The following is a 12,327-nucleotide window of genomic DNA, read 5'->3' as shown; positions in this document are numbered from 1 at the left end:
GAAGACAACTCGCATTGAGCTGAATGATGATGGTAGTTCATATTTATTGGCAAAACGTATTTGGACACGTTGGCCTCTCAGCCATCGATCGATGGCTTAATCTGCGGTTCCCCACAACGTCGACACGGATCCATCCAGTCCATCGCTTTTATCGACCATCCGATGTCGTTCTCATCCAACGGTTTCAGATCCGCTCCCGCCAGTTTTGTTTTTGAGCACCGCATTATAATGTAATTAGAGCCGCATCACACGCAAGCTCACGAAGCTCAGGCTCTTTACACACCAAAAGGGCGCCCGCCCGCCGTCCTACCTGATGATGGATGGGCAGGATCCCTTACACACCAAGACGTTGGGCGGGTAGTGTATTTAATATATAACCTGCGGGGGTCCCCTCTCGTTCAGCACATCCATGTTATCGTATTGGTTGAGCACGCTTTTATGGAGCATGGGGCCCTTGGTTCAACCCTTGGGCGGGGCTCTGTAGTCTTGGACAGGGGAGATTGGCTGGATAACTTTTTGTCCAGCCCGCTTTTAATATATAACCTGCGGGGGTCCCCTCTCATTCAGCACATCCATGTTATCGTATTGGTTGAGCACGCTTTTATGGAGCATGGGGCCCTTGGTTCAACCCTTGGGCGGGGCTCTGTATTCTTGGACAGGGGAGGTTGGCTGGATAACTTTTGTCCAGCCCGCTTTTAACGGATGCAATGAACTGCCGCCTAGTGCGGCCAGCTCAGCGAAATGCTTTTGTCATTAACAGCGCACGTAAAATTAAAATGTCTAATTGATGAATATGGAATAACTCCTTTGGCACTCAATATTTTTTTCAAGTAATATATTGTGTTAAGAATATTTCCCTAGTAGGAACAATATACTTAAAGGAAAATGTTTTTTTCCAAAAGTATCTAAAAGCCACAAAAGTGGCTTTTTTTATATTACTAGTATTAATGTTATCACAACTTATCACAACTTCATGTAATCATACGCTATTCCACACACTCCATACATGGTTTGGGAATCAAATTAATGAATTCACAATAAACTCAAATCTGCTCGCTTGATCATGCTCATAGACCAAGACCATAATTTAAAAATAGAAACTCGTGCTCGCTTTATAGCCATCCCCTCCTCTTGCTTGAGGCTATAAATCTATGCAATGGGGCTCCATTTGGCTCCATTAGGTGAGAATCCCATAATGAATTTGTGTCGAGAGAGTTTGGAGACTTAAACCTCTAGCTTGCTCTTGCTCTTGCTCTTGCTTGAGGCTATAAATATGTGCAATCACATGGTAATGGTTGCATAAAACCCTATGTTTTAGGATTTACAATTTCTTGCCACATGGGGTTGGTGGGCTATGCGGTATTTTCTTGGGGGGTTCACTTAAAAATATGCAAGTATACCATGTGGGTTCAAATGAAGGGGTTTTTTAATTCAAAAATTTAAGGTAAATTTATAGAAATACATTTACAAAAAGGGGTTTTTTTAATTAATTTTAAAAAAAAGCTTAAAGAAAAAGGGGTCATTTTATTCATGAAAAATTCATAGGGAAGGGTTTTTTCAAATACCCCTTGAATGCACATGATACACAGGGTTTCTTATTAGTGCACCCCCCGAGGTTATTTTCTAGTGGCACTTGTCCTACAACGACCTAGCTCTACAAAGCCCGTTGCAGTTGAGGACACGTTATGTGAATGCCTTTATGGATCCCTTGGGTTTGAGGTAGTCTCAGACATTGGCTCCCTGAACATAAATTGAAACTTGGTTCAGTGGGGCGAAGAAGTTTCTATACTGGGCTCCGAAAAGTGGAACTCATGTGTGTATTGTGTACTTGATGTTGGATGTTTTGTGGAATGCTTGTCCCTCTAATGGTAACCCCTAGTGCTTGAACATGACCAAAAGTTTCCTAGAATCGAAGTAGGATTTGAAGTGCCTATGTAAATAAAAATGATACAAGCTTAAATTTATCCATGGCATGAAGAAAATCTGGTGACATTTGAATCGTGGCCAACCTATATTACAAGCTCATCTTGGATTCCTTGGAATAAGGACCATAACATGCCCTATTTTGAACACACAATCTATGTGGGAACTAACCCCTTAACTATAGGTTATTACAAGCTCATCTTGGATTCCTTGGAATAAGGACCATAACATGCCCTATTTTGAACACACAATCTATGTGGGAACTAACCCCTTAACTATAGGTTATTGTGCTTGAATTTAGTGAATAATTTAAAGGAGTTCCAGTAGAAATAGAAATAGGAAGTTCCAGTAGAAATAGTGCACCTTCCAATGATATGTTTCACAGAGAGAGAGAGAGAGAGAGAGAGAGAGAGAGAGAGAGAGAGAGAGAGAGAAATGCTAATAACAATATTGATAATATCTTCACCAAATTAATAAGTTTAAGACTTCAAATCTACTGGCACCAATTTATTTATAGCCATTTCAATAATAACACTAGCATGCAAAGTAGCATTCATAGGAAACACCCTTTTGATACTCTACATTAGTAAAATTGAGATAATGTCTATAATGTTTGAAGCTCTACCACTAAGAGTAAGCATAGCAAATGTCTATAACAACCAAACACAGATAATGTCCATAATGCTCAAAGCTCTAAGTGTAAGAGTAGCTCTTCTAAATATAAATAAACAAATACAAGAACCAAAGCATGTAACGATGTTCCAAATAAGAAGACATCATTGGCATTCAAGGTTGTTGACTTTGTTCTAAATCTATTAAAGAAATATATAAACAAAAATATATTTGGATGCACATTAGTGGTAATGACTTAAGCTTGAAAGAAAAGAGAAAAATATATATATTAAAGAGAAAAATATATTTGGATGCATATTAGTGGTAATTACTTAAGTTTGAAAATACTTATGACCTTGGCAAAGGAGAGTTCAAGTAAGCGTTCATAAATGCACTCATCCTTCTCTAACAATATCACATTATGATCCATACATGCTACTACAAGAGCAAGTGTCCCAACATCTCTAGGCTTGCTGGAGATGTGAAACAATATATTTGCATAACTTTGAGCCTCTCTGGGAACAACCATCTCTCCAAGTAGAGCCCTTTTTTAAAACCAATTCTTCAGGGGAAACTCTAATGATATACGATAAACATAAAGATAATGATAACTTGATGAATATTAATTTAATTGAAAGTAAATACATACATATCATGAATGAGTTCGTGCTCCACATCAAGGTTCAACTCTTTAACTTATTGACCACTATGAATTGAGAATACATTTTTCAGTGAAGAAGAGCGTGTAGTTAGGATAAGAAATGTCACATGTGTTACACATTTGTTAAGATAATGAAAATAAAGTTTTATTACAATTATATGTAATAAGAATTTTTGTAAAAAGGCTACCTTCGTTGATATTAGTCTCTTTTTCCTTCCCACTAGTGATGTGCACTCCACAACTTGGCAATGCACCACCATAAAACCTTGGATTGAGAGACCATGCTCAACTTTTGTAGCCTCTTCCATCCTGTATAGGCATGTAAAGAAGCCAGCACACCAGAGAGACAAAAGTCAACAAATTTAAAGGAGGCCGAGGCATATAGATTATCATCAACTTCATTCCGATATGGAATCTTATTTATGGAACAATCCAAGTCACCAAACATAAGCTTAACACAATGATCCACCATCTTCCCTTTCGCCTTGCTTTTAGTACAAATTATTGTTAAAGCTTCCATAACTCCACTCATGATGGTGGTAGAGACGGTTGTTTCTAACTCAAAACATCCAATGCAAAATTTACAATGCTTACATTAAAGGCAAATATAGTTCCTATCACAATTTTAAATGTTAGGATGGCTTCGTCTTGCGGGGATATCCATTGTGATATATGTGAAGAGTCTACTACCTTTTGGTTGCAAAATGTCTATTATAGGATCTCTAATGTTATTGATCTCCTCTCCATTGATGCTACTACTCCGTACTTGTGTGTGAGTCTCTAGATTAGTCATGATTAATCTCTTCAATTTGAGTGGCTATGCAAGCCTACCTTTTTTCAAAACACTCTTATGGCTTTGTCGACAATCAGGCGGCCAATCAAAGACCTTGGACCCTATCCTAGCTCACGTCTTTAACATGGCTATTTATGATGACTTTCCCTTGCCTACCTAAACCATTGTTTCCATTTGGTAGAGTAGAAGAGAACAATTAGACCTTGCTAACTACTAAATTATTATGACCGATAGTTGTACTTGGTAAGATTTTAAGGAAGAACCTTGGGAGGCTCAGAATGTGGTGGATATACACTCCCAAAGAGATAATCCAAAGGCTCTTAAAATCTCGCTAGAATGCTTCTATATATCCCTACAAGGTGTTTATGGCCAACACCATTAAGTCATGGCTTAATAGTGTTAACCATGGTGTTGGGTGCCATGGCATGGAAATCAACACAATTCAAGAGCAATCAATCCAATGGTGTTGGATGCCATGGCATGGTAGGGAAGAAGATTTCATAAGATGCCGCGAAGGGGGGGGGGATCAAGGCAGTGTTGGTTGGAGGAGCACATCCTAAGTCAACGAAATAAGCATTATTATTAATTTTTAAATGATTAATGTTACATAAGCTACTGCATATAGCACGTGCCTCCACCATATCCATATGCTTGCCACCATTAAGCAAGCATGTCTTAATGGTGGCAACAAGCCATGGCTTAATGGTGGCAAGCACGTGCCTCCACCATATCCATATGCTTGCCACCATTAAGCAAGCATGTCTTAATGGTGGCAACAAGCCATGGTGGCTTGATGGTGGTGGCAAGCCACATTGGTGGCAACAAGCCATGGCTTGATGGTGGTGGCATGGCTTGTGGCATGGCTTGTTGCCACCAATGTGGCTTGCCACCACCATCAAGCCATGGCTTGTTGCCACCATTAAGACATGCTTGCTTAATGGTGGCAAGCATATGGATATGGTGGAGGCACGTGCTATATGCAGTAGCTTATGTAACAGTGTTTAGCTAGTAGCGTTATGGTCGCCAGTAGCATTGCCACATTTGCCAACGTGGCATTACCATAAGAGTCGCCCTCCAGTGTTGTTGTAGCCCACAAGTTTCTGCCACACAAGGGTTGCTGCTACTAAGACAAGAGGGAAAAAGAAAGGGAGAGAGAGACAATCGGAATACATGTGAGAGATGAGAGAGAGAGAGAGGACTACACCTGGACCTTCCAAGCCGGAGAGCTTTCTTCATTGGGAAAAGTTGTACATGGTGCGGCCTTCACCCTTTTTGGGTTATTTTCCCATTCGTGCACTTGTAAGAAGGCAAAGCATGATCATCCAAACACCCTCATCCTCATCTCCCTTCCATTACATGGTTGATTATAAGAGATTTGTGCAAAGAAGATTTTTAGCTCGCAAGATTTTGATTAATTTTCCTATAGTTGCATAGGAGATAATTTGGATAATCCCAAACATTATCTTGTGGAAGCAATATGAGACAACGTAGAACAGCCCATCTTTATCCACTGGCTAGATTTAGCTCTAGAAGCTTGCCAATTGAAGCACTAAATTTTATCCTTCAAAAGGTTCTAATTGTTACGTGGGAGATAAAAGATACCAACTATTACCCTTCAAAATGTACCTTATCATTCAATAAATACTAATTACACACTCAAAAAAATGGGAAAAGGTACTAATTATTACCCTTCAAAGTGTAACTTCTCATTCAATAAAAACTAGCTACACACTCAATAAAAGATAGGAAAAGGTACAATTATTGCCCTTTTAAGTGTAACTTCTCATCTAATAAATACTAGTTACACACTCCAAAAAAAAAGGAAAAATCCATCCAAGTTAAAGCTAATGAAAACAATTTGAACTCTTCTTTAGAGGATCTATTTCTAGTTCACACTCAAAAAAAGATAGAAAAATCCATCCAAGTTAAAGCTAATGAAAATAATTTGAACTCTTCTTTAGAGGATCTATTTCTAAGACCCTCCACTATGGCTCGTCTCTAACTCTTTGAGATGGCCACAAATTGATACATTGCAAAAAGAGACCCATGTCCTCAAGGTCACACATACCTTCTACATAGTTTGACTATTAAGTTTAACATAATTCTAGGGTGATGTGGAATTTTGAGATGTCCTCACAAAAGTACAACAATTTTGGCCAACTCACATGGGACCTTTTCTCACAAAGTCATGCAGCTCATCACCTCTATATTCTTTGCACATGTCTTATATAATTTATGTGTCTGCTATCTAAAATAGGCAATTTTTGAGAAAAATCCAATAAAGATGTTATAGTTTTAAGTGCATGTTTTATACAATTTATGTGTTTGTTATCTAAAATAGGCAATTTTGAGAAAAATGCATGAAAGATGTTCGAATTTTAAGTGCATGTAAAATAAACCACCACTGATATAATTAGTTGTAGGTCAGCAAAGATTTTCCTGGGTAATATTGGAGCTAATTCTATTGAGGTTCCTTTCATGGATGGAAAGGTTGTGGCTTCGCATAAAACTCTACAAGATTACCTCGATTGCAATCATGATATACAGTTGGATGTTTTGATAGAAATGGAAGGGGATTATCAAGTTCCCTATCCAACACCTGTGTACATACTAGAATGTAGTTTATCTACCTTCTTTTTAGCAAGAATAGATCAAACCAAACTAGGGTCTTCTAGGTCTCATTGCAACATAAATGTAACACAACAAAGAGGAAGTTCTGACTCACCAATGTGAGAAGCAAAAATGGGTTGAAAAGGCAACAAGAACCGGAATAATATGTAAAAGATGTGGATGAGGAAACAAGACAGAAGATTTGTATGGACATAACAAAGTATTTCAATCAGGGAATAAAAGGAATAGACACGACAGCTAGAAAGGATATATTCATATGTTGAAATATATGATGTACAAGGTTAAGAATGAGAGGAAAAGGTAATGGAGGTGTGAACACACTCAAATAGAGTGGGCATGTGGGTGGAAAAGGGATCCAGGGTTGGCCCAACCCTAGCCCTTGGGTGGTTCCTATATAAAGGGCAAGAGGCCTCACTTTTTTGTAACACAATTAACACATTCACAAGGAGAAGGTGAATCCAACTTTGGAGTGGCTGAAATAGAAGGTAACATAGAAGCTTTCTATACATCTTGTGTTCTTGCTCTCTCTCGTATATGTTGCTCTGTCTTGCCATCAACTATTGCTTCCCTTATGCATACTCCCCATAATTTTGACATGGTATCAGAGCCTTGCAAAGGCTAAGTTCCCCTTCAATCCCCTTTTCTCTCTCTCTCTCTCTCTCTCTCTCTCTCTCTCTCTCTCTCTCTCTATCATAAGCGATTCACATCCTCTGGTGGTAGAAGAAGGTGAGAAGCAAAAAGGCATCAAGAAGGAAGGCCACAAAAGAGCTTCATCAAAGAGGAATTTCCATCATCAAATTTAAGATTTTCAACAAGTGAAGGAAGCCAGGAAATTGAGAAAGCGGGAAGAGCAGTATGGAAAAAAACACAAGCAAATTGGTAAATTTTTGGTTTTTTTTCGTCAATTTTTTCCACCAATCTGGTTCCGTCTACATCAACATCTCCTTGGTGACTTGAAGAGGAAGCATTGGAGCTTCTTTGCAAAGTTCTTTGGATTTCAGACTCTCATCAAGGAGGTGGAAGACATAAGCAAGAAAAAAAAACGCATCTCTGTAGTTCCGTCAGCATTTTCCATTCGACAATCATCCATTGCCATCGCCATTCTATCAAAAGAAGTGGAAAGTGGAAGCAAGAAGCATATTGAGAAGCACATGCATAAGCTATTAAAACATGAGTGGCAGCCATGTGTTGGTCTATGTAGCAGCAGCTGGACTAAGGAAGCTAGCATGATTGGAAGGACACATGTACACATGAAGCGTGTCTATCACGAGAAAGGATTGGAGAAGCATGAAGATGCAAGCAATGAAGCCAATGTAATGAAGAATGGTACATCCAAATCCCACTTGAAGATTGTCTTTTGCAAGAAGATGGTTTCATCAAAGCGAAGAAGCAACAAGGGTGGTGCACGAAGGCACTATGGAAGAGATGGTACCAAAGATGGTACTAAGGTTGAGGGAAAATTTGTAAGTTCCTCACATGCCGAGCAACTCTTCTGGTTGAGGAGTGAAGCATGCTTACTAGAATTGGGAGTGAACCACATTTCTCTATAACTCATCACTTTTGTAAAAGCCTAATTTATAAAGGCTACCTTGTCATCCATCCTATGGTTGAGAGGGGATCATTTTGTTCTTGTATGTCCAATTCTCACCTTGCTCCATGTTTGGCATTGTCCCATGGTGGCATTGAGAGGAGGTGTTGAAATATATGATGTACAAGGTTAAGGATGAGAGGAAGAGGTAATGGAGGTGTGAACACACTCAAATAAAGTGGGCATGTGGGTGGGAACTGAAAATCATCAAACCCTCAAATGGTTGTTCTCCCACATAGGTATCCCTAATATCATTCAATCCCAAAGTACTGGAGATATATTCATAGTTGATGGAGTTGGCAATTTCAAAGTGGAATGGCATTTGGGTGCTGACTTAAAGACTATCAAATGTATGCTTGGAATATGCAACGGGGCTAATGCAAAGTATCCTTGCATTTATTGTATGGAAGGTATGGGATCAAAAGAGTGGAGCAGTTTGCGACCAGCAAGGAGAGTCCCAATGAGAGACTCTATAGATCTGAGTAAGTTTAAGAATAAATAAGACATTTGGGATCCCATTCTTCCTATATCTCTTAAGAATGTTCACATATGCACTTTGCATGCAAAGATAAGAATAATTGACACGCTTCTGAGATTGCATCTTGATTATGCATATTCTATTAAACCAACATCGTTGGCAGATCAATGTATTGATAAATGTGAAGCATTGTTATCAAAAATGGGCTTTCATGGGGGTCAAGTTCATTTAAGGAAAGATCCAACAGTTTCAGGGAAAACACGAGATGTCTTGGCAGATGTCTCCATGGGAGGTGCAAAAGCCAGGAGATTTTTAGGAAACCATAGTAAAAAACAAGTGAATGTTACGTGGGATTGTTGGAAAGAATTGTGTGAGATTATGACAAATGTTGCCAGTACACCTGCCAGTACATCGTGGGCTAGCAAATCTTAGAATGGAGGTTTGGAAGCATCTTGACATCTTTTTAAATGTTCTTAGACAATAGAAGACATCAGCTACATATGCGCAAGAGTTCAAAAGTTCTATTACAAATCTCAATCAAATAATCGAAGAAGCATGGGGAGAAAAAGATATCACATACGATTTGGTAAGGCTCCTTTGTATTCATGATACACTCAGTGGAATTGACATATGCTATTTTTTTTGGTTATGCAACACATCCTCCATGTACATGGGCCATATTTTGTTGAGGAGCATGGACCCCTAGCAACATACAGTAACCAAGGGATGGAAAAGTCACATTACCAGGCACGCACATCATTCTTTCGGAGCACAAGACATGGTGGAGGGGCTACAAGAAGCAATGCTCTTGCAGAGTTATTCAACTGGTTTTTCAGAAGCAATGCTCTTGTAGAGTTATTCAACTAGTTTTTCAGAAGACAACTACAAAGAATGCAAAAAAACGACATTACAGACACAACACTGTCAAAAAAGAGAATTGTTGTGTATTCTCTGTACAAATCTCTGTACAAAAAGTTATCTATTGTAATCCGAAGTATGTACAAAAAGTCTATTCCAAAGTTTTCACATCATCATCCTTTGTCAGTGCTCCCCTGGAGCGTAGAAATTTCCTTCTATTGTAGCCACCTAGTGTGTTTACATCGGTTTTATTTGCAGCTAGAGCATACGCAGAGTATGTCAAAAAATATCTTGCTCTAGAGGCGGAAAACCCAGGGTAACCAAAAATTCTAGTAGCGCGGTTGTCTTCTCAAGAAACATGATTTTGTTAGCGTTGGATTGTATAGTTGAGAAGCCATACAGTTTGCAGAGAGCTTTAATACAAAGTATAAGCCAATCCGCATCCTCGGAGAACTGGCTATGCAACACATGGAAAATATTCTCATCCATTTTGGACAAATAGTGTCCAAGTGTAGTATCTTTCTTGCTAGAGCCTTTACCTCTCCCTAAGAAGTTGTCTTCATCTGCTAGCTCCAACTATAAACAAGAGGAATATTATGAAATTATTGTAAGTTAAAACAATATAATGTATGGATTCAAATTAAAATTCATTTACCTTTTGATTTTCATCTTGTTCAAGTATATCTGATGTCAAGAGTGAGATTGAGGTTTCTTTGATGTCTTTAAGTTGGACATAAGCACTCTGTTCCCTACCAACATCAGCAATACTAAGTGAAGCTTGAAGCTGATTAAATTAATCTTTGGAGATCAATGGTTGTGACTCTTGTGCTTTCTTAATACATAATGATAAAGCATGAGTTGAGTCAATGAACTTGTCATCTGAAGTACACACATCTAAAGCAACAAATTCATCATTGTGCTCATTCTCAATATCAATGAGCCCTTTAGCAGCTTCACAACCCTCTGCAATGATGGCAAGACAATAGTCCTCCCTCAAGTTAAATAACTTTTGAATACCAGTAAGGAGTAAATACTCCTTATCCTTGATAGGAAAACTTGGCAGTGAAGGAACAATATATTTATGCGATGGATCTCCACCTTCCTTGGGTGACTGAACAATTGTATGTGATTTTAATTCTGTGATTTCATTATCCTTGGCAAGCCTCTCCTCCTCCTCCTCAGGTCCAAGTTCCTCCTCTATATCATTTGCCTCTAAATCTTTGAGAAAGAAAAAGTTTGAAGAGCCTTCAATCTCCTCAAGTTCCTCCTCTTCACCTCTAAGAGGATATTTGACAATGGAGAAAACTATGAATGCAGTAGCTTTGACCATTCTCCTGTCGCCTTTTGGATGAGAGGAGCATTCTGCATTTTCTACTAAAAACCCTATGAAGTTTGTACATACTACACCTCTTTGTAAATGTTTGTCTCTGGATAGAGGAGGTTCCCACAGGGACATGGACATACTCCTTGTTATCAATCAAGATAGAAGGCCTTGCAAGTTCCTCAAATTTATCAAAGTCCTCTTTGATAAATTGCATATGGCATGATTAATAATAACTGAAACATCAATTTTTGGATTGAAAATATCCTTAGCAACTGGAAAGAAAGAGGCCTCAATAGAAAATCCAACATTCTCTATATAGGAGACACCTCTACTATCTCAGAAAGACCAGGAGCCTTGAGTGATGACTTAAACTTTTTTGATGCTATAGGACCTGCCTTTGGTGACTTTGTAAGCCTTCCACATGCTTTGGATACACTAGACTTTAATTGGGTATCTAGTGCACTAAGGGAAAGATTTGAGGACCTAGTAGGCTTTGTTGGAGAGGGTTGGCTTGTTTCCTTCACTTTCTTAGATGATCTTATAACTGCTGTAGGAGATTTGGAAAGCCCTCTCTTTTTGGAAACTTTGGACCTGGATGGATATACTTGTGAAGACTGCAAACCAATAGGTGTTTTTGGTGAGGTAGACCTTTGAGATGAAGACTTTGGACCATCCACTGGAGATGGTGACCTTGGTGAGGCATGAGTTGGTGATGGGGAAGATGCCATTCCAGAACGGTGCAATAAGGAGACCTCAATTTCTATAAACCAAGCCTTCGTGCCGTTACGGATACATTGGAAAAATGAAATGTGCGACAACATTTATATACAACATTTACATACGTTGTATAACAATGAATCACAGAAGGCCACGTGGAATGTATCGTTGATGAAAGATCCAGTAAGAACGTGCCTCATGTCACTAGTCGTTGGAGACAACGAATGGCAATGTGCCATGTGTCCAATGGTCAGTGAGGTATATATAGAAATGTGGGACCACATTATTCATTTTCGACTTCGAGAGAGCTCTGTCCTTACGTGCAAGCAACCACATCATTCCCAAGTGAAGTCTCCACGTGCCTTGAGGTAATCTAGTGTGATCTTCTTGCTTCCGTAATGGCGTGAAGGGATCTAAAGTAGCATGCGGTTTTGCCCCTATCACGCCTTGCGGACAAGGTTGTAGGGGTGAGACGATAAGGTTGTAGGGGTGAATTTATGCTTGAAATATGGGCCCCTTGAGTTTGTCATAGAAATAAGACTACATACCTAGATAGATCCCATAAGAGCCTGATGTTGTAAGTGGCCCCCCTCTCCGTGTCTGGTGCTAGTGCTACCAGATAGAGAGAGTATTGTTTTTAGCCGTCCATAATGGCGCGAATCGCCTGCTTCTTCAAGGGATTTACCACCTACTCACGTCGTTATGGAATGTTCTGCATGTCTTTTATTGGAAGTACTTTATT

The 12,327-nt window shown here is 39.1% G+C and overlaps 1 pseudogene; it reads left to right on the top strand.

The window, feature by feature from the left end:
* The first annotated feature begins 8,971 nt into the window (after positions 1 to 8,971).
* On the top strand, positions 8,972 to 9,553 carry LOC147637574 (uncharacterized; annotated as a pseudogene).
* Positions 9,554 to 12,327: the final 2,774 nt, after the last annotated feature.

The sequence above is a fragment of the Cibotium barometz genome, chromosome 6 (assembly GCF_041138505.1).
Source record: "Cibotium barometz isolate CiBa-2024 chromosome 6, ASM4113850v1, whole genome shotgun sequence".
Classification (NCBI taxonomy): domain Eukaryota; kingdom Viridiplantae; phylum Streptophyta; class Polypodiopsida; order Cyatheales; family Cibotiaceae; genus Cibotium; species Cibotium barometz.
The sequence above is the reverse complement of the archived record's forward strand: the minus strand, read 5'-3'. Positions and strand labels throughout refer to the sequence as shown.